Source organism: Amblyraja radiata, chromosome 12 (assembly GCF_010909765.2).
Source record: "Amblyraja radiata isolate CabotCenter1 chromosome 12, sAmbRad1.1.pri, whole genome shotgun sequence".
Classification (NCBI taxonomy): domain Eukaryota; kingdom Metazoa; phylum Chordata; class Chondrichthyes; order Rajiformes; family Rajidae; genus Amblyraja; species Amblyraja radiata.
Window position 1 is genome coordinate 7,500,439 of NC_045967.1, and position 23,095 is coordinate 7,523,533.

At 45.5% G+C, this 23,095-nt stretch overlaps 1 long non-coding RNA gene across 1 annotated transcript; it reads right to left on the reverse strand.

Moving 5' to 3' along the window:
- Positions 1-9,306: 9,306 nt before the first annotated feature.
- On the reverse strand, positions 9,307-19,395 carry LOC116979371. The gene is made up of 3 exons (XR_004413685.1): positions 19,226-19,395; positions 10,415-10,417; positions 9,307-9,318 (listed from the first exon to the last, which is right to left on the reverse strand). It is a non-coding gene; the product is annotated as an uncharacterized LOC116979371 (long non-coding RNA).
- Between the last annotated feature and the right edge of the window lie 3,700 nt (positions 19,396-23,095).

Here is a 23,095-nt window from a genome sequence, read left to right on the forward strand (position 1 = left end):
GGAATATAATCTCCTGTGCCTTGCTTATCTAAGTGTGTCTCTAAATGCCTCTTTAACTTATGTCTGTAATTTTATCTGACTCTACCATCTTCTCTAGTAGTGGATTCCATTATTTCTGTAAAAAGAACTTACCAGTCAGAACCCCCTACTATTCCCTCCTCATGCCTTCAACCTATCCCTCTTGTTTTTGACACCCTTACCACGGGGAGAAAAATCTTAACTATCTATCCTTTTTATGCATCTACAATTTATATTTTGGTATTATTTATTTTTTCCTCTACATAAATGCAGCTAAGGGGACTAGCGTTGTTCAAATGAATACACGTTTAGGGCAAATTTTCATTATTCACAGATTTGTGATCTTATAGAGGTGTATAAAATCATGAGAGGAATAGATCGGGTAGATGCACACAGTCTCTTGCCCAGAGTAGGTGAATCGAGGACCAGAGGACATAGGTTCAAGGTGAAGAGAAAAAGATTTGATAGGAATAGGAGGGAAAACGTTATCACACAAAGGGTGGTGGGTGTATGGAACAAGCTGCCTGAGGAAGTCGTTGAGGCACAGACTATCCTAACATTTAAGAAACAGTTAGACAGGTACATGGATAGGACAGGTATGGTGGGATATGGACCAAACGTGGGCAGGTGGGACTAGTGTAGCTGGGACATGTTGGTGGGGAAGTTGGGCTGAAGGGTCTGTTTCCACGCTGTATCACGTCAAGAGTCAAGAGAGTTTTATTGTCATGTCTCCCAAGATAGGACAATGAAATTCTTACTTGCTGCAATACAGAATATGTAAACATAATACAAAACAGAAGATAAAAGTTCAGTGTGTCTATAAACCATAGACCATATATACACAATAAATACACAGCTATAGTGCAATAATAAATAATAGACTGTTATTGCTCAGAGCTTATTTGATGTTGTGTTTAATAGCCTGATGGCTGTGGGGAAGAAGCTGTTCCAGTACCTGGATGTTGCAGATTTCAGGCTCCTGTACCTTCTTCCCGATGGCAACGGTGAAACGAGTGTGTGACCAGGATGGTATGGGTCTTTGATGATGTTGTCAGCCTTTTTGAGACAGCGACTGCGATAGATTCCTTCGATGGTGCGGAAGTCAGAGTCGATGATGGACTGGGCAGTGGCCACAACTTTTTGCAGTCTTTTCTGCTCCTGGACGTTCAAGTTACCGAACCAGGCCATGATGCAGCCAGCAGTATGCTCTCTACTGGGCACCTGTAGAAGTTTGAGAGAGGGTACACAAAAATGCTGGAGAAACTCAGCGGGTGCAGCAGCATCTATGGAGCGAAGGAAAAAAGTGACGTTTCGGGCCGAAACCCTTCTTCAGACTGTTCAGACATAGATGCTGCTGCACCCGCTGAGTTTCTCCAGCATTTTTGTGTACCTTCGATCTTCCAGCATCTGCAGTTCCTTCTTGAACACTGAAGTTTGAGAGAGTCCTTTTTGACATATCGACTCTCTGTAATCTTCTCAGGAAGTAGAGGCGCTGATGTGCCTTATTTATAATTGCTTCAGTGTGCTGGGACCAGGAAAGATCTTCGGAAATATGCACGCCCAGGAATTTGAAGTGTTTGACCCTTTCCATCATCGTCCTGTTGATATAAACGGGATTGTGGGTCCCTATCCTACCCCTTCCAAAGTCCACAATCAGTTCCTTGGTTTTTCTGGTGTTGAGAGCCAGGTTGTTGTGCTAGCAACACAATCGGTCGACCTCACTTCCACACTCTGACTCATCACTATCTGTGATTCATCCCACAACAGTGGTGTCGACGGCGAACTTGATGATGGAGTTCGCACTATGACCGGCTACGCAGTCATGAGTATAGAGTGAGTACAGCAGGGGGCTGAGCACTCAGCCTTGAGGTGCTCCCATGCTGATTGTTATCGAGGATGACATATTTCCACCAATACGGAGAGACTGGTCTGTGGATGAGGAAGTTGAGGATCTAATTGCAGAGGGCTGCGCAGAGACCCAGATCTGTGAGCATGGTAACCAGCTTTTTTTTAGTATCAAAAAATAATTTATTTAAATTCCAACACGATACAAAAACCAAAAAAAACAAAACCGTGGTGACATACCCACCACCATGTTACAAAATCAACAAACAACTATTTACAAATATTCTAATAACTACTGTACAACTCCGGTAAATCTGGCTTGGGCAAAGCCCTCTTCCGCCTGGCGCCGTGACTCGCGGATGGCCAGCTTTGCCAGGCCTAGGAGCAACCCAACCAGGACATCTTCAGCCCTGCCCACTCCCTAGATCCCGTCGCCAGTCCTTCGGTCACTGACAGCAGAGCCACTCCTCCCCTTGCAGACCCTAGGTGGAGTGGCGGTGCCCCTTGCCCTCCTGACCATGGCTACAAGGGATGCTCTACTGGTCCCTCTTCGTAACCATCTTTTTTTTTTTTTTTTTTTTTTTTCCTTTTTTAATTTCTTTTTTTTAAATTTAATCAAAAAATTTATTCAATTATTAAAAATAATATTTACATTACAATAAAACAAGCCAGAACCCACCACCATAATACAATACAAACATGTATCCATAATAAACTACTATACAACTATGATACAATCCTTATTGAGGATACATTCAACACCCTGCGGAGCCCAGCAGTCCTGGAACTCCCTCAGGGTATTCGTAACCATCTTTTTTTTTTTTTTTTTTTTTTTTTTTTTTAAATCAAAAATATTTATTCACATATTAAAATAGTATTGACAATACAATAAAACAAAACACCACCATAATACAAGACGAGCTAAACAATTATATTGCAATCCTTGTCAAGGATACATTCAACCCCCCTCGGTGCCCAGCAGTCCCGGAACTCCCTCAGGGTGCCCGTAGACAGGGCGTATTCCCTTTCCATCCGCACCCGGGCACGGACGTATCCCCGGAAAAGGGGCAGGCAGCTGGCTCGGGTAGAGCCCTCCGCCGTCTGGCGCCGTGACTCGCGGATGGCCAGCTTGGCCTTCGTAACCATCTTGGAGGGGATGATGGTATTAAACGCCGAGCTGTAGTCTATGAACAACAGCCTGACGTCACTCAATGTGGTACATGTGTGGCAGCTACTAGTATTGCAGATATCAGTTAGAAAAGTGTGCCGTGGACGGCCATGGTGGGACAGCGGTAGAGTTGCTGCCTTACAGTGCTTGCAGCACCGGAGACCTGGGTTCGATTCTGACTACGGGTGCTGCCTGTATGGAGTTTGTAAATTCTCCCCGTGACCGCAAGGGATTTCTCCGAGATCTTCGGTTTCCTCCCACACTCCAAAGACGTACAGATATGTAGGTTAATTGATTTGGTATTTGTGTAAATTGTCCCTAGTGTGTGTAGGATAGTGTTAGCGTGTGGGGATCGCTGGTCGGTGCAGACTCGGTGGGCCAAAGGGCCTGTTTCCACGCTGTATCTCTGAACTAAACCAAACTAAATGTTGTTGATGAACAGCTGCAAGCAGTGTCAGCACTGAAGCACCCGTGGAATGAAAATATCAGCAGTTAAATGCTGAAAAAACTTGTTTGTTTAAGTAAACTCCATGAACTTTGGCTTGTGTTTGAGCAGGCTGCATTGACTTGTGAAGCTGCTTCATTGGCAACCTCTGCAGACAGGAAGTGTTTCTTCATGGAAACAAATTCGCCACTAAAAAAAAAACACACGCTCAGAGATCTCGACCAAGAGTTGAATACACCATCCCTTCTCTCCCCGCCACTCCCGAGAACTAACTCAAGATTCCTTGGAGCGGACTCTTCCGAGTCACTAGGAAGAATAGTATTGAGGCAAGGAAAACCTCTGTGGCATTTGAGGACGATGCAACCCACCAGATTTTCAATGGTTCCATCGCAATAAAGAGACAGCACAAATTTTACAATGAGATTTCCTGCCTCTGTTAGTATATTCCCAGGATGGTACCCTCATTATTTAGACTGACCCAGAAACACACAGTGAGGTGCATTCCACATATTTCAAGTGTCTGTGACTCCCAGCACTCTGTCTTCACTCTTTTTACCCATACACCCACGATTATAAATCCTGTAGCCTTCCCAGTTTCAGTCAAGGGAAATACACACTAAGATGCAAGTACGTAGGTCTATCACCTACTTCATAATAATAATAATGTACTTTATTAGCCAAGTATGTTTTGCAACATATGAGGAATTTGATTTGGCATACAGTCATACAAATAAAGATCATAAGACACCCAAAAAAATGTTTAACATGAACATCCACCACAGCGACTTCCCCCACATTCCTCACTGTGATAGAAGGCAAAAAAAAGTTCAAACTTCTTCCCTTCTTTGTTCTCCCGCGGTCGGGGGCATCGAGCCTTCCGTTGTCGGGGCGATCTTGGCTCCCGCAACCGGAGTCAAACCCTCCGTGTCGGGGGCGATCAAGCTCCCGCGTCAGGGGGATCTCAGGTCCCCTCCACAGTCAGGGCTGGTCGAAACCTTCCTGGACTTGGAGCTTCCCGACATCAGCCTCTACCCGAGACTGCGAGCTCCTCGATGGTGAAATCCACAGGCCGCGGGTTGGAGCGTCGATCCCAGGCAAGGGATCGCGGGCTCCGATAGTAAGTCCACGTCCCCGCGGTGGGGCTCAAAGTCAATCCCGAGCAAGGTTGCCAGCTCCATGATGTTAGGCCGCAGAGCGACCGGAGATACGATCCGGAAAACAATCCCATCTCCGGCAAGGTAAGAGATTGAAAAAAAGTTTCCCCCTCCCCCCACATAAAACAAACCAGAGAACATCAACACAAACTTTTAAAACACACTAAAAATAACAAAAAAGACGAAAAGACAGACAGACCGTTGATGAGCCTGCCATCACTGATGTGTTGGAAGGAACTGCAGATGTTGTTTTAAATCGAAGATAGACACAAAAAGCTGGAGTAACTCAGTGGGACAGGCAGCATCTCTGGGGAGAAGGATTATCACCTACTTCATGATGATCTGTAGCCAGGGCTACCTATTAATGCTGCTTAATTTAACTCTACAAAGATAATAATTATATTCAGTTTTATGGAACTATCTTATTTCAATAGACAATAGGTGCAGGACTAGGCCATTCAGCCCATCGATCCAGCACCGCCATTGAATGTGATCATGGCTGATCATCCCCAATCAGTGCCCCATTCCTGCCTTCTCCCCATATCCCCTGACTCCGCTATCTTTAAGAGCCCTATCTAGCTCTCTTGAAAGTTTCCAGAGAACCTACCTCCACCGCCCTCAGAGGAGAATTCCACAGACTCACCACTCTCTGTGTGAAAAAGTGTTTCCTCATCTCTGTTCTAAATGGCTTACCCCTTATTCTTAAACTGTGGCCCCTGGTTCTGGACTCTCCCAACATGGGGAACATGTTTCCTGCCTCTAGCGTATTTCAGCAGCATTGCCTGATGTTGGATGAGCTGTAGACAGTTCTGTGATCAGTAGATGGGGAGACTCCAGCTTGACTGATTAATAGGGTAGAGGGTTGGTGTTCGTAATTATTCAGAGGTTATCAAAATATAGCAACCATTAATTCAAGAAGAACCAGTCCTCAGAATATCTGTTGTAATGTACATTGTTCTCGTATGCATCAGTTGAAAATGAGTTAAATTAAATGGCGGTGCTGGCTCGAAGGGCCGAATGGCCTACTCCTGCACCTATTGTCTATTGTCTATTAATTGGCCTACATCAAATCGGAAATCTTCATCTTAAGTTATCTTGCAACATTGTGATACAGGTGTAAAACGCTTCCAGACCAGACATATTTTGTCACTTGGCGCATCAAACAGGGTTATGGTCCTCTTAACTCCTCTTCCCATTACGATACTGACCTTTCTGTGCTGGGGCTCCATTGCCAGAGTGAGGCCATATGGCAAATTGGAGGAACAGCATCTCATATTCTGCATGGGCTCCTTACAACCCAATGGTATGAACAATGAATTCTCAAATTTTAAGTGTGTCTTTTGTCCTTCCCTTGTCTTTTGTTTAATATGGGAATTGGTATGGAGGTATTTGAAGGAGCGGTCATTCCCTGACACAGCTGTTCAGGATAGTACCTACTGAGCACGGACAACAGCAAGAGGCACACAGTACATAAATAGCAGAACCAGAGAAGGAAAGGGACAATCCAGAGATGGGGGGAGAGGGAGAGGGAGAGGGAGAGGGAGAGGGCGAGGGCGAGGGCGAGGGCGAGGGAGAGGGAGAGGGAGGTTTTGGACTTGGGAATAACTTTAGGATCCACCTACCTTGCAATAGTAGCATGGACTGTGGAAATAGACCGAAGAAAAGGGAAGAGAGGTCACACGATGGCTGCAGTGAATGTACCTGCTGTGCGGTCAGAGAGGACTTGCTTTGTGTGCCAGCAATGAGGACAATTAGCAAGGGACTTCCGCATAAGACATAGAAGAGTAAAGGAGATAAGGTGTTGGAGCTGTGGCCATGCAGGCCATGGTTACAGGCAGTGTCCTAACAAAGGATGAAAGTGTGAGTGTGACCTACCAAAACAAGCAGAGACACAACAGTACCTCAATCTCCCACCCCTTCAGCACCATTTCTGTTTAATCTGACTGTTGACCAGATCCAGGTCAGACAAATAGTTTGCAGCAGACCCCATAGCCTGCACTGGTAACCTAATGGTAGACACAAATGCATTGTTAGGTGGCTGGCAATTTGATATGCTAATGCATACAGGGACATTGGTATCAATTACTGATGTATCCTTCCCTACAACTGGGAAAGCTGTTTATAGTTGTGGGCATAGGGGGGATCGATAACTTCAATGCACCTCTCTGTGTGTTTCTGGGACAGTCTAAATAATGAGGATACCATCCTGGGAATACATCTACGGACATGTACATGCAAGTATATACTAGCTCTTAGGTACACAAAAATGCTGGAGAAACTCAGCGGGTGCAGCAGCATCTATGGAGCGAAGGAAATAAGCGACGTTTCGGGCCGAAACCCTTCTTCAGACTGATGGGGGGTGGGAGGGGAGAAGGAAGGAAAAAGGGAGGAGGAGGAGCCCGAGGGCGGGGGGATGGGAGGAGACAGCTCGAGGGTTAAGGAAGGGGAGGAGACAGCAAGGGCTAGCAAAACTGGGAGAATTCAACGTTCATGCCAACCGGACGCAAGCAACCCAGGCGGAATATGAGGTGCTGTTCCTCCAATTTCCGGTGTTGCTCACTCTGGCAATGGAGGAGACCCAGGACAGAGAGGTCGGATTGGGAATGGGAGGGGGAGTTGAAGTGCTGAGCCACCGGGAGTTCAGGTAGGTTATTGCGGACTGAGCGGAGGTATTCGGCGAAACGATCGCCCAACCTCCGCTTAGTCTCCCCCGATGTAAATCAGCTGACATCTAGAGCAGCGGATGCAGTAGATGAGGTTGGAGGAGATACAACACGCCAGGTTGGAGGAGATACAACACTCCTCCAACCTCATCTACTGCATCCGCTGCTCTAGATGTCAGCTGATTTACATCGGGGAGACTAAGCGGAGGTTGGGCGATCGTTTCGCCGAACACCTCCGCTCAGTCCGCAATAACCTACCTGAACTACCGGTGGCTCAGCACTTCAACTCCCCCTCCCATTCCCAACAGCACCTCATATTCCGCCTGGGTTGCTTGCGTCCGGATGGCATGAACGTTGAATTCTCCCAGTTTTGCTAGCCCTTGCTGTCTCCTCCCCTTCCTTAACCCTCGAGCTGTCTCCTCCCATCACCCCGCCCTCGGGCTCCTCCTCCTCCCTTTTTCCTTCCTTCTTCCCCCCACCCCCCATCAGTCTGAAGAAGGGTTTCGGCCCGAAACGTCGCCTATTTCCTTCGCTCCATAGATGCTGCTGCACCCGCTGAGTTTCTCCAGCATTTTTGTGTACCTTCGATCTTCCAGCATCTGCAGTTCCTTCTTGAACACATATACTAGCTCTTGTTGACTCGGAAAAGGAAGAAATAACATGGACAAGGTTGGGGCAGCAAAAACACACACAACCAGTAGTGTACACAACTTAGCTAGCAGAGCTGCAACAGTCTTTTCATTGTGTGTGGATGGGATGGGGGGAGGTGAGGAGTGGGGGCCAGGGGGATAGAGGGAGAGGAGTGGGGGAGGTAGGGAGTGGGGGATAGAGAGAGAGGAGGGCAGTGGGTGAGGTGAGGAGGGGGAGTGGGGGAGTGGGATAGGGGGGAGGTGGGGGAGCAGGGAGATAGAGGGAGAGGAAGGGAGAGGGGTTATGGATTGAGGGAGGGAGTACGTGAGGGTAGGGGAAAGGAGACGGAGGGAGAGGTGAGGGAGGGAGTGGGGGAGGGGAGGAGGAGAGGGGAAAGAAGAGGGAAGGTGAAGAGGAGGGGGAAGGAGCGCTGTGGGATGAGGGGGAATGGAGGAGGAGGAGGAGGAGGATAGGGGTAGGAAGAGGGATGGTGAGGAGCAGTTGGAGGAGGTTTGTCATGACTCGGGTCACAACGGGGATCTCTGGCATCACAACGGGAACCCGTCAGTCGCACCTGTGCAGTTGGGGACTATGGGTCAGTGGTGGAATATTGCCTTGGTGTATATATATATATATATATATACTAGACTAAGTGGGAACCGTTGGGTCCCATGTTCACACGGGAGGGCTGGTCCCCCGACACAATATTCCACCTCTTCCAATTCCAATATTGGTGGCCAGTGGGGGGGGGGGCGCTTTCTGGAGCGCTGGTATGGGTGTTGTTGGCTGCAGGGACTACTGGTCTCCAGAGGGCTAGTATGGACATTGTCGGCCAAATGGATTCTTGGGGTGGCAGCTCAGTCCCTCAAGCCTGATGTGCTGGTAGCTCACTCACGGCTGGTGGGCTGGCAGTTGACTCATGGCTATTCATTGAAATTCCATTTCAAGCAGAGTGCAAGGCCACCAAATTCAAACCCATTTTCCTACCATTTCAAGCAGGGTGCAAGGCCACCAAATTCAAGTGCAGTTTCTTGCCTCTTCGAGCAGGGTGCAAGGTCACAAAATTCAAGTGCAGTTTCATACCACTTCAAGCAAGGTGCAAGGCCACCAAATTCAGGTTCAGTTTCCTACCACTTCAAGCAGGGTGCAAAGCCACCGAATTCAAGTGCAGTTTCCAACCACTTCGAGCACGGTGCAAGGCCACCCAATTCAAGTGCAGTTTCATAACATTTCTAGGAGGGTGCAAAGCCACCAAATTCAAATGCAGTTTCATACCATTTCATGCAGGGTGCAACAACATCACATTCAAATGCAGTTTCATACCATTTCATGCAAGGCCACCACATTCAAATGCAGTTTCATACTATTTCAAGTAGGGTGAAACCACCATAAAAACTACCATAAAACCACACAAAACACCACACTCACAGTTCAGTAGACATTCTGTGTGTTCAGTTGATTCACAGCTCAGACAGAGTAGTGACCTCTCCCTCCCCCATTATGCAAAGATTGAGCCACACCCACACTTCCGGGTTTTATAATCCCTCCCCCTCCCACCGGAAAAGGTGTGGCCTTCATGACGTGATTGACAGGAGAGAGATTCTCAACATTTTTTAAACACTAATAACATTTTTGTTTTTCATTGATGGGAAGAATCCTCTGCACCTGATGAGTGGAGGGGGACTGAGTAAGATGGCCAAAAATCACAGCCGTAAGTGGTAGTGTTTTATCTAAAATCAATATATTGCAAACAGGAAGTTGTCAAGTTTAGACAAACAACCATTTGCATGCATTGCCTTTTCACTTCAACCCAAACCCCCCAAACAACCATTTGCCTGCAGTGCCTTTTCACTTCAACCCAAACGCCCCAAGCAACCATTTGCTTGCAGTGCCTGTTTACTTCAAACCAACCATATTTTCATTTTCAAACCACATTAAGGGCACTCCCAGTTGAGTAGACATGTGTTCAGTGTTAGTAAGAGCTCAGATACACGTGACCCTCTGGCTTATTCCATCTTGCAGAGACTGAGTGAGGCACACCACTTCCGGGTTTTATAGTCCCTCCCCCCTCCCCTCTCCCACCAGCAGGGGCAGCAGAGAAAAAGGCAATTTAAAAAAAAACATTAATATCTCTCTGATTTTTCATCGATGGGAAGTCCCAGTCCAGGCAGGCGGAGGGGGGCTCTGAGTGAGGTGGCCAAAAATGACGGCTGTAGGTGGCGCCGTTCTCTCGGAAATCAAAGCACAGCGAGCCAAAAGCGGTCAAGGTCCTACTTTTTGTAATATAGATACACACACACACGAGGCGCCAGAATGGCTGCCTCGCCAACAGTCTGTCTGTCCCTTCTTCTCTGTTGTTTTATAGTTTGTGTTAAATGTATGTTTCAGTGTTCTTTAACTTGTTTTATGTGAGGGGGGAGTTGGGGGAAACTTTTTTTTAATCTCTTACCTTGACGGTGATGTGATTTTTTTCCATATCTTATCCCCGTACGCACTGCGTCCTAACATCGAGGAGTTGGTGGCCTTTGCTGGAGACCGACTTCGGGAGCTCCAACCGCGGGAGATTTGCGGACATTAACATTGTGGAGCTCGCGGTCTCTGGTTAGAGACCGACTTCAGGAGCTCCAAGCTACGGGAGCTTCGACCGCATCGACGCGGGTGCTTCGATCGCACCGACAGATGGTTCAACTGCCTCGACTGCGGGAGAAAATGAGGGAAGAAAATTAGACTTTATTGCCTTCCATCACAGTGAATAATGTGGGGACTCTGCTGTGGTGAATGTTTATGTTAACTTTTATGTAGTTGTGTGTCTTGTTGCTTTTTTTTAGTATGGCTATATGGTAATATGAATATGACTGTACCTTAAGTGGTACAAGTGACAATAAAAGACCTTTGAAACCTTTGAACTATTTTGTGTTGTTTATTTATTATATGTACATATCAATAGTCAAAAACAATGTCTACATAGTTTGGAGGTTGTAGTGTCTAATAACCTGTTGGTTGTTGGGTAGAACCTGCTCCTCAACCTGGATGTTACATTTTTATGGTGTCTATACCTTCTTCTTGATGGCAGGAGTAAAATGAGAGCGTGGCCAGGGTGGTGTTGGTCTCAGATGATAGTAGCGGTGAATGTAGCTGATGCAAGGCCAGAGAGGACTTGATTAGCGTGCCAGCAATGAGGACAATTAGCAAGGGACTTCCACAAAAGACCTTGCAGCAGCCACCACCTTTTTGAGGCAGCGACTCCTGCTGATCCCTTTGATGTTGAGGACTGGGTAGCGATCACCACTTTTTGCAATCTTCTTAATTCCTGGGCGTTTGGGTTGCCGAACCAGGCCGCGATGCAACCAGTCAATATGCTCTCTGCTGTGCACCTGTAGAAGCTCACGAGAATATTCGCTGACATGCCAAATCTCCTCAGTCTTCTAGGGAAGCAGAGGCATTTTTTTTATTTTTATGATTGCATCAATGTGCTGGGTCTAGGACAAAGCTTCAGAGATATGGATGCTCAGGAATTTGATGTTTTTGACTTTTTCCACCACCGTCCCATTGATGAAGACAGATTTGTGGATCTTCGGCCGTCCTCTTCCAGAGTCAACAATCAGTTCCCTGGTTTTACTGACGCTGAGAGCAAGGTTGTTGTTCTGGCACTCCCGATCAGTCGATCAATCTCCCTCCTTTGCTCTAACTCGTCATCATCTGTAATTTGTCCAATGACGCTGGTGTCGCCGATTAATTTGTAAATGGAGTTGGAACTGTGTCTGGCTACACAGTCATGAGGATAGAGTGAGTAGAGCAGGGGGTTGAGCACGCAGCCTTGAAATGGGGGGGGGGGGGAGAGGGGGAAAGAGAGTGAGGGAGAGGGAGAGAGGTAGAGAGAGAGAGAGAGAGAGGGGGGGAGAGAGGGAGAGAGAGGGAGTGTGAGGGAGTGAGAGAGGGAGAGAGAGAGAGTTATTCTGACTTGGACAATCTTCCGACATGGCAGAGAACATGAACTGCCAATTGTGAACCTTGTATATGAAATAAAATTAATTAATTTTCCCAGCAGATGTCCCTCGTCCACAAAGTACCTACTGACTCCTAAAGTTATGTGTCCAAATGGGTGAAGATGGGCCAGCCTGGGAGGAGAGAGCAAGCAGAATACAATGATCAATAAAATCACCATCTTTAAACACTGATTGAAGTCATCAAGAGGATAATTGCATCCAAGTGTTTGTGTTCAAATGCTTGGAGGAACATTTTATTGAAATAATTGCTGAAATCTTGTAGATAGCTTGTTAGGGCTGATAATTGGCTTAGATGTAGGTTCACTCAGGGACGTGTAAAGGTGTTTGAATATGAAGAGGTGTCCTGCAACTACAATATGCTTCCACTGGAGTTATATAATTCTACAATGTTACTAGCCTACATTCAGAGTGTAGATGATTATAGCCATCAAACTTGCAGTTAGTCATTTTTGGTTGTCTTTACATTTAAAATATTTATAAACTCAATATATTTTGAGTTTGGAGATTCTACCAAGAGGGTCTCCAAGAGAATGACTGGTTCTCTTGACAAATAAAGATTTTTATATCAACCAACTTCAGGCTTCCGAGTAATTCAACTCAAAATTCACAAGTGGCTGCAATGGTTTAATTTGGGAAAGCATCATGGGTAGGGTCTTGAGAAAAATGAGTCGGTAAATAACTTAATGGAGACCCGTCAGAATCAGGTTCTCAGTGGAAACCTGGGACCTGCCCACAATGTCCCCTTTTGCACTGCACAGAAATTAATCTTACAGGTGCTGACGAAGTGTGCTTTAACTGTGGAAGACACTGCAGAGGTCGCGGTCCTGTGGCAGGGGCACGAAAATCCCCGTACTGAAACTTGCTCCATTTGCATTCCACGCTTAGTCCCTGATTTTAATCCACCATTTTTCACAGAAATCGGGTTACAAACCATACAAGGCCAGTTGACTATATCCTGCTGCAACTATGTATAGATGCATTCAAATATTATTTGAATATTGTAAATTATTTTTAGGTTTCAATAACCAGTAGGTTAGAAAATGTCAGAAACGGTGAAAACATGAATTTTTGGGGTACGTTGCTAGGTTTGTCTATAAAATTCATCACCTCTGTAAAATTCAACACTCAAGTCTTACTTCAGTAAATTCTAAATGCAATATTGATGCAAACTGTTCTTTTGATCTTATTTCAACATTAACAACGAAAGTGATTGATTGTTGAGTATACCCAGAGCTGAGTCAAATCAGTGTCCTACTGCAGTTTAATTTAATTTCCCACTTTCATATGCCATCAGGCTTATATTTCTTTCTTCAAGTACAGGTATTGTTGAATTCAAAGCTGTTTTTTGAAACTGTCAAATGGTTATAGTATTTTTTTCTGGGTTACTAAAAAATGAATGCATGATCTAACGAATGAATGAATGAATGAAAGGTGCACATAATTGATGTGCGCTAGAAGCATGTAACTCTATCCACAAAAAGCATTAGATCCTACCTTTGTTCATAATTTAAAATCTGATTTACAGATATTTTCCTCATCAAAGGTATAGAAGGATGCAGAGCTAGGGTTTGTGTAAAGAATTTGGATCAGGTTTAGTGATGATCCAATTCAATAATTAAATACAAAGGATAAATGTCCTTTTCCTATACTGCATTTTACTACGTGAAGAACCCCGTCCAGCCGCACGTGCGTCATTACGTCAGACGCATTGGTGCAGGCGACCGGTTGGAGCTCCTCCAGCAGTAAGTATAAACTTCAGGTAAGTTTGTGTTTCTTACCTGTTTTGTTTTCTTGCAGGAACCTCTTGTTGCACAGGTTTCCTGCCGGATGATTCGCGAGGGCCGACGAGGGAACCAGCTATGGGCTGAGGGGTAACCCCGGTTCTCGCTGCGGAAGCGGATAGCTGGGGAATGTCGGGTTTCGCGAGTTTGGTCGCTGATGGGGTGGTCAGTGATTTCCAGGCGCTCCGGGTGCCGGGAGGGTTTCCCTCCGATAGGCATGTAGACGCTGGGGTTCCCGGGGAGGGGACCTCCAGCAGACCGGGTGCCGAGAGGGTTTTCCCTCCAATATGCATATAGATGCTGGGGTTCCCAGGTAGCAGTGATGCAGCTCTCAGACCGCAGGGGTCCCCAGGTTTGGGGTTAAATGGACCGGAACGGTCAGCCCTGGTACCGGTAGGGTTTCCCTCCGGTAATACATATAGACGCTGGGATTCCCGGGGAGGGGAAATCCAGCAGCAATGCGGTGCCCAGACCGCAGTGGTCCCCAAGATATGGGGTAAACCGACCAAAATGGTCAGCCCTGGTGCCGGGAGGGTTCCTTTCCGGTAATTAGAAAATTTGGAGGTTGGCCAGGATGGAGCTCCTAATGGAGAGGAGGCTCCATCTAGATACACCCCAACAGCAGGAGTTGTGTCAGCGCGGGACTATGGGAGAGCCCGCGCCAGCAGCGCCTTAGACAGGGCTGTTTAATGGGGATGCCGAGTCTATGGCAGTGTTGGACATATGGGAGAGCCCGTGCCAGTAGCGCCTTGTAACAGGGCTGCTTAATGGGGAGGCCGAGTCTATGGCAGTGCCGGATATGGGAGAGGCCGCGCCAGCAGAGCCTTGTAATAGGGCTGCTTAATGTATGGCAGCAGCACCTCTAGAAGGGCTGCATAATGTCTCCCTCATGGAGGAGGTGAGCGTACCGGGACAGTTTTGTTCTGACCCTGAAGTTGGAGGTATTGCAGAACAGCATACCCCAAGGCATGGAAGCTGCCGGGTCAGTATTAGGCTGGCGCCGCGTCTATGCCAGCGTTGGCCTGTTGTCTAGGCTGCGCCAGCAGCACCTTGTAGCAGGGCTGCTTAATGTCTCCCTCGTGGAGGAGGAGAGCATGCCGGGTCAGTGTAAATCTGAAGCCGAGACTGAGGGTATAGCCGTGGAGCATATCCCAAGGGATGAAGGACACGTCAGAGGTACCAGTCCTGGCAGCAAGGTTGCCATCCCAACACAATGCAGTGAACACCGCTATCAGGGGACGTTAGAGCCACGCGCCGAATCTTCTATTCAGGTAAGACCTATTCCACAGGCAAAACCTGGAGGACGAAGCATAAGCTGTTGGACCAATTAGGCCAACGACGAGCAGGGCTTCATAGTTTCGGTGACAACGCACCCTACGGCTTCATCGGCAGTAAGTGGTTCACTGAAGCTGGTAGCAGCGTGAAAGCTGGCCAGAGGGTCCATGCACTCTACCAGAGTTACTCTACAACTAAGGGACCACGTACAAGTTGGTAAGATTTACACTTGGTTGTACAATACACAAATGATTAAGACATTGTCATCTACTCAGAGACATTTAACCAGGTAAAACTGGACATTACTAGCATTCCAAGCAGGTTGGAATTGGACCAGAATTGTGTTGAGGCAGGTTCAGTATTTTAGCCAGGTTTGCCTTCGAGACAGGCTCGGAAATATGGGCAGAATTGTCTTTCAAGGCAGGGTCAGAATTGTGGCAAAAGTTGTCTTGGGACATGTTAGAATTATCGGTAATCGGGCCAGAGTTGCCGTTCAGGGCAGACACGAAATGAAGGCAGGCATGGCCTGTTCATTATGAAAGATGGCTGATTAAACTGATTTCATCGGGTGTTTCCATTTACAGTGATCATCGGATCACTGTAAATATTTGGAGGCATTGCTATGATGAGGCAATTTAATAGTATGATGACATAAATCATTCAAAGAGGACTACTCAGAGTTCAAAAACACTTGTTATGTATGGTCTGGATGATATTTTGACGCTGCATTTGGCTAAAATCCACTGTTTCAGTCTCAAGCTACTTGAGAAATTGGGCTCCTCTATCCAGTTAAAATTAAGTTGTTATCAAATGGATAGTTGACCTGTGACTCCGTCCTGGGCAACAGATTGGAGTCAATAGAAACCTGGAACAGCCTTGTTGTTATAAAGCAGCTTTCTATTCATTAGACTAATTGGCAATGTAATAGATGTGATGCAGCTGTGCAGGGGGGAGAACTGACAGCATTCTAAAGTGCCATGAAGGTCATTGATAACACACCTTTGCTATTACCAGCTGAAGCTACTAAAGTCACTATGATGGACAAACAGTATTCAGCATTGCTCCAGTAGTTTGATCAATATATTGCAAAATGATGCTAATGGCCTAAGGTGGGAAATTGCAAATGTCATCTCTAGTTGGAGGTGGAGGAGATTTGCATGAGTTATTAACTCTTCAATTATTGATGTCAACTATCTATAGACCCTACGTGCATTTTATGGGTTAAAGAGTGATTGAGCGAATATGCATATCTGCATGCTCAACTTAATGTTGATACACTATGATGGTGGCATATGATAGTCAAGTGGGTGCAATCAAGTAAAAGAATCCTGTAATAGGTACATAATCCCATTTGCCACTGGAGTATCATCAAGTACAGATCAATGACAACACAGAATGGGTGTTGGACCACACCGTATTTATGAAATTCTGATTCAATGCAACACCGAGTATAGATATGTTGTTTTCATGCTAATTCACAGGTTGCAAAAATATGTGGCATAACAGTGGCGAAAGATACATTCTCGCTACAAGCAGGAGGAATGTTCTTTTATGTCTTCCTCCATTTTGCTTCATCAGTCGGGTCTTCAAATAAAGTCATCAAGAGCCCGCTTTAGGTTTCCTGCTGTGTGATTGGCCTATGCAGTTTGATTCCCGATTTGTCGGGAATAATAATAATGCAACCTTATATGGTTATTCTAAACGTAACTTTGCTGGTTCAGCCTGTGGCCCGGGAAATCAGCGTTGCATGATAAAATCAATTTATGTTCTACAGATTCTCAATAGACTGCCTACAGCTTCGGTAGTCACACCTATTCTTGCATGTATTCAGAGTGCTGGAATAGTACCAAAAAAGCAGTACTTTGCTTCTTCAGGAGATGGGAAGCGTTTATTTAATGCTCATGTTACATTTAAAATAGTACAGATTTCTGAGCTCTTGGAGTTCATTTTAAATGGTCTTTGACAATATTGAGTTATAGGGTCATTAACTGTGCCAAGGTGCTTTCCATCAGATTTGCTGCAGCAAACGAGATCCACTTTGTTGGGTTCACCCTGGATATCGAGTTAATAAAGGATATTTTTAACACAAGTTTTCCCAGGACAAGTACAATGCAGTATGGGATGTTGACATTGTGTTAACACTATTTAACCAGGGGGTTCCAGCTACATTCTTAGCTTGGGCCGGATCTCATTAGGTAGTTATCCTCCTGGCGCTGGTTTAGCGCAACAGGTCACTCGCTACATAATTGCAACAGTACAGGATGCTTACATCTGTAAATAATATGTATAGTATTTTATGTTAGAATTTATATAAGCAGAGCAGTTGGAGTGTCAGGTCTCAAAATAGGTCAAGGCATACCCAGGGACCTTTCATTATGTGAGGGCACACATATACAACAATACGTCAAGGTCACCAAGAGCCTTTGAGGCTCTGAGCTAGCTATGATTGTTAGTTACAAAAACTTTATAAGAACGTATCTGTTCAGACCATTTCCAGGTGTTAAAACGGAGTTGAGTTATGCAGGAGTAGATACTGATTCCAGATCTCACTCCACCAGGGCTGCTATAACAGCAGCAGCAAGGGTTAATTACGTTCTGCTGGACAACATCCGGATGAGAGATGTGACTATTATTATTACTTCATTTAACAGCATCAGCATGTTTAAATCTATGTCATGACTGTATGCATTAAGAATGTTTTCCCTCATTTGTCAATGGAGCAGTTGTGGTTGTGTAGACTCGTTTCTCATGGCATGAAAGAGCTTTGAAATCTTCACGTGACTCCGAAGTAAAATAGTAAGATTAAATGAGAACTTACCAGTTTGAAGTTTGATCTTTATTCATAAAGGTCATCTGGTAGTTCTAGTCTTCTCTCATCTTACTATTATACTTCAGTCACTATCATCTGTGATTTCACACCGCTGCTTTGAAGATTGACGCACGTGCAACTGGACGGGGTTCTTCACGTAGTCCCTCATTGTAACTCCTCATAAAATGAAGATCAAACTTCAAACTGGTAAGTTCTCGTTTAATCTTACTATTATTTGACACAAATTTGGTTAGCTGGTTAGTAGATTGCTCATGCTTCAATTAACAAGATCCCATATATTAACTCATTGTGCAATCCAGGAAGATTAAATCGATCATCATTTACAATGTCTATTCCATAAATCTTACCAAGTTACTGTATCAACAGAAACGCCTACTAAATGGACAGCACCATGAATGGCAACAAGACAGTTCACAGTAACTGACAACCATCTTGATAATGGGTCTGATGTAGGAACAATTAATAGTACTGGGAACCTACAATACGACTGAACAAACCTTGAGCAGCCAGGGCATTTTATCATGTACGTTGCCATTATGTTTGTGAAGGAAACTTGGAAGGTCCAAAGACTGGAACTGAATTCTGGGGTTTACGGAGATGGAGGGAGGGGTGGGGGTAAGGATAAGAGAAATAGGGGTCAGTACCGATTAATAGGTAGATGGATGAGGGGTTGATCAATAGGTATGGGTGTGGCTTACCTCAATAGTCAATGTAGGCAGGGCAGTGTGGGCATGGGATTTGGGATGGCTAGAGGTGAAAGGACCTGCTGAAATCCTATCCCACTATTCAGGAACCCATCCGTTTTTCCAGGTGAAACTGCAATTAATCTGTACTTCTGCTAATCTATTGTACTACACTTGCGCTCAAAATATAATCTCCTCTATATTGGATAAGCCTAAAGCAGATTAGGTGATCACTTTGCAGGACACCAGCATGAAATCTGTAGGGTTGACCCTAATCATCCTGTGATATTGCTCAGTGATATGTTTTTTGCCCTACTGTACTTATATACTCATGACTGTGCAGCCACATACCAATCCAACTCAATTTACAAGCTTGCATACGTCACCACCAGAAATCAACCCATGATGAAACGGTGTACAGAAAGGAGATTGAGAACCTCGTAACCTGATGCCAAAACAACACCTCCTTCAATGTCAGCATGACAAATGAGATTGTGATTGACTTCAGGAAGTGAAGCAGCACACACACTCTAGTATACATTGATGGCACGGAAATAGGGACGGGGGAGAGCCTCAAGTTCCTGGGAATAAATATCACTGGCAATTTGTCCTGGACCAGCCACTTTGAAGCGATGGCGAAGAAAGCACACCCACGCCTCCACTTCCTTAGAAGACTTAGAAGTTCAGCATGTTCCCAACAACCCTCACCAACCTCAACAAATGTACTGTTGAAAGGATGCATCACTGCATGGTTTGGGACCAGCTCCATCCAAGACCGCAAGATATTGCAGAGAGTTGTGGACGTAGCCCAGACCATCACACAAACCAACCTCTCTCCATTGACTCCATCCACACTTTACACTGCCTCAGCAAGGCCATCAACATAATCAGGGACCACTCACTCCGCCCATTCCTTCTTCTCCCCTCTCCCATCAGCCAAGAGGTACAGCAGTTTGAGAATGCATACCTCCAGATTCAGGGAAAGTTTTTTCCTCGCTGTTATTAGGCAACTGAGTGGTCCGCTGTAATTTTACAGAGGTGATTAATTTTATAGACAAACTGAGCAACTTTCAGCTACAGTGCCGTCCTAATCTCCCATCTACCTCTTTGGAGACCTTTGAACGATCTTGAACGGGACTTTATCGCACTGAATGTTGTACACTTTATCCTATATCTGTACACTGTGGACGGCATGATTATAATCATATGTGGCCTTTTCTTTGACTGGATAGCAGCAGCAGATTGGCAGAGGAGCAGCAGGTGAAGGAGCGAGTGCGGGGATTGTCGGCAGAAGTTTTTCCAGAGCTGGTCATTTAAAAACCGGAACACCAAATTTGTAAACTTGCTAATTGGTTAATTGAACAGCAAATAAAAGTAGGACTTGTTCCAGGGGGAGAGGCCTTGTTGAGGGGAAGTACCTTAGTGAGTAAAGTATCAGTCTGTAGTGCTGAGGCAAGGAGGCTACACTTGATTCGAAAGCTGTGATTTTCTGTCCACTGAAGAAGTGGCAGAAAAGATGGTGCCGTGTGTTTCTTGCAGGATGTGGGAAGTCAGGGACACCGCAGGTGCTTCTGACAACTACACCTGCAGACATTGTGTCCAGGTGTAGCTCCTGATTAACAGGGAACTGTGGAAGCAGCTGGATTACCTCAGGGTGGATGAGGGTTAGTTAGGAATTGGCAAGTATGATGTTGTGGGAATTACAGAGACATGGCTGCAAGAGGATCAGAGCTGGGAACTGAATATTCAGGGGTATACATCCTATCGAAAAGACAGACAGGTGGGCAGAGGGGGTGGGGTAGCTTTGTTGGTAAGGAATGAAATTCAGTCCCTTGCGAGGGGTGACAGAATAAGAAGATGTAGAGTCATTATGGATAGAACTGAGAAATTGCAAGAGTAAAACACCCTAATAGGAGTTATCTACAGGCCCCAGACAGTCGCCTGGAGATAGGGTGCAAGTTGCATCAGGAGTTAAAATTAGCATGTAACAAAGGTAATGCTACGGTGGTTATGGGAGATTTCAATATGCGGGTAGACTGGGAAAATCAGGTTGGTACTGCACCCCAAGAAAGGGAGCTTGTAGAGTGCCTCTGAGATGGATCCATAGAGCAGCTTGTACTGGAGCCTACCAGGGAGAAGGCAATTCTGGATTTAGTGTTGTGTGATGAACCGGATTTGATAAGGGAACTCAAGGTAAAGGAACCATTAGGAGGTAGTGACCATAATATGATGTGTTTTAATCTGCAATTTGGGAGAGAGAAGGTCAAATTGGAAGTGTTAGTGTTGCAGTTGCACAAAGGGGACTATGGAGGCATGAGGGAGGAGCAATCCAAAGTTGACTGGAAAGGGACCCTTGCAGGGATGACGGTGGTACAGCAATGGCAGGTATTTCTGGGAATATCCAGAAGATGCTAGTCCGAGTCAGCATGGATTTACGAAGGGGAAATCATGCTTAACTAATTTTTTGGAATTTTTTGAGGATGTAACTTGGAAAATGGACATGGGTGAGCCAGTGGTTGTAGTGTACCTGGGCTTTCAGAAAGCATTTGATAAGGTCCCACATAGGTTAGTGGCAAAATTAGAGCACATGTTATTGGGGGTAGGGTATTGACATGGATAGAAAATTGGTTGGCAGACAGGAAACAAAGAATAGGGATTAACGGGTCCCTTTCAGAATGGCAGGCGGTGACTAGTGGGGTACCGCAAGGCTCAGTGCTGGGACCTCAGCTATTTACAATATACATTAATGATTTAGATGAAGGAATTAAAAGTAATATTAGCAAATTTGCAGATGACATAAAGCTGGGTGACAATGTGAACTGTGAATAAGTTGCTGTGAAGATGCAGGATGACTTGGAAAGGTTGGGTGAGTGGGCAGATGCATGGCAGATGCAGTATCATGTGGATAAATGGGAGTTATCCACTTTGATGACGAGAACAGGAAGGCAGATTATTATCTGAATGGTGTCAGGTGAGGAAAAGGGGAAGTCCAACGAAACCTGGGTGTCCTTGTATATCAGTCACTGAAAGCAAGCATGCAGGTACAGCAGGCAGTGAGGAAAGCTAATGGCTTGTTGGCCTTCATGTTAGCCAGAAAAAGCAGCCTACCAGAGGACTGGGAGAAATTCAGAGTCCAGCAGAGGAAGACAAAGGGCTTAATTAGGAAAGGGAAAATAGATTATGAAAGAAAACTGGCAGGGAACATAAAAACTGACTGCAAAGGTTTTTATAGATATGTGAAGAGAAAAAGATTAGTTAAAACAAATGTTGGTCCATTGCAGTCAGAAACAGGTGAATTGATAATGGAGAACAAAGACATGGCAGACCAATTGAATAACTACTTTGGTTCTGTCTTCACTAAGGAAGACATAAATAATCTGCCGGAAATAGCAGGGGACCGGGGGTCAAATGAGATGGAGGAACTGAGTGAAATCCAGATTAGCCGGGAAGTGGTGTTAGGTAAATTGAATGGATTAAAGGCCGATAAATCCCCAGGGCCAGATAGGCTGCATCCCAGAGTACTTAAGGAAGTAGCCGCAGATATAGTGGATGCATTAGTGATAAGTTTTCGAAACTCTTTAGATTCTGGAGTAGTTCCTGAGGGTTGGAGGGTAGCTAATGTAACCCCACTTTTTAAAAAGGGAGGGAGAGAGAAAACGGGGAATTACAGACCAGTTAGTCTAACATCGGTAGAGGGGAAACTGCTAGAATCAGTTATTAAAGATGGGATAGCAGCACATTTGGAAAGTGGTGAAATCATTGGACAAAGTCAGCATGGATTTATGAAAGGTAAATCATGTCTGACGAATCTTATAGAATTTTTCGAGGATGTAACTAGTAGAGTGGATAAGGGAGAACCAGTGGATGTGTTATATCTGGACTTTCAGAAGGCTTTCGACAAGGTCCTACACAAGAGATTAGTATACAAACTTAAAGCACACGGTATTAGGGGTTCAGTGTTGATGTGGATAGAGAACTGGCTGGCAGACAGGAAGCAAAGAGTAGGAGTAAACGGGTCCTTTTCACAATGGCAGGCAGTGACTAGTGGGGTACCGCAAGGCTCAGTGCTGGGACCCCAGCTATTTACAATATATATTAATGATTTGGACGAGGGAATTGAATGCAACATCTCCAAGTTTGCGGATGACACGAAGCTGGGGGGCAGTGTTAGCTGTGATGAGGATGCTAGGAGGCTGCAAGGTGACTTGGATAGGCTGGGTGAGTGGGCAAATGCATGGCAGATGCAGTATAATGTGGATAAATGTGAGGTTATCCACTTTGGTGGCAAAAACAGGAAAGTATACTTTATCTGAATGGTGGCCGATTAGGAAAAGGGGAGATGCAACGGGGCCTGGGTGTCATGGTACACCAGTCATTAAAAGTAGGCATGCAGGTGCAGCAGGCAGTGAAGAAAGCGAATGGTATGTTAGCATTCATAGCAAAAGGATTTGAGTATAGGAGCAGGGAGGTTCTACTGCAGTTGTACAGGGTCTTGGTGAGACCACACCTGGAGTATTGCGTACAGTTTTGGTCTCCTAATCTGAGGAAAGACATTCTTGCCATAGAGGGAATACAGAGAAGGTTCACCAGACTGAT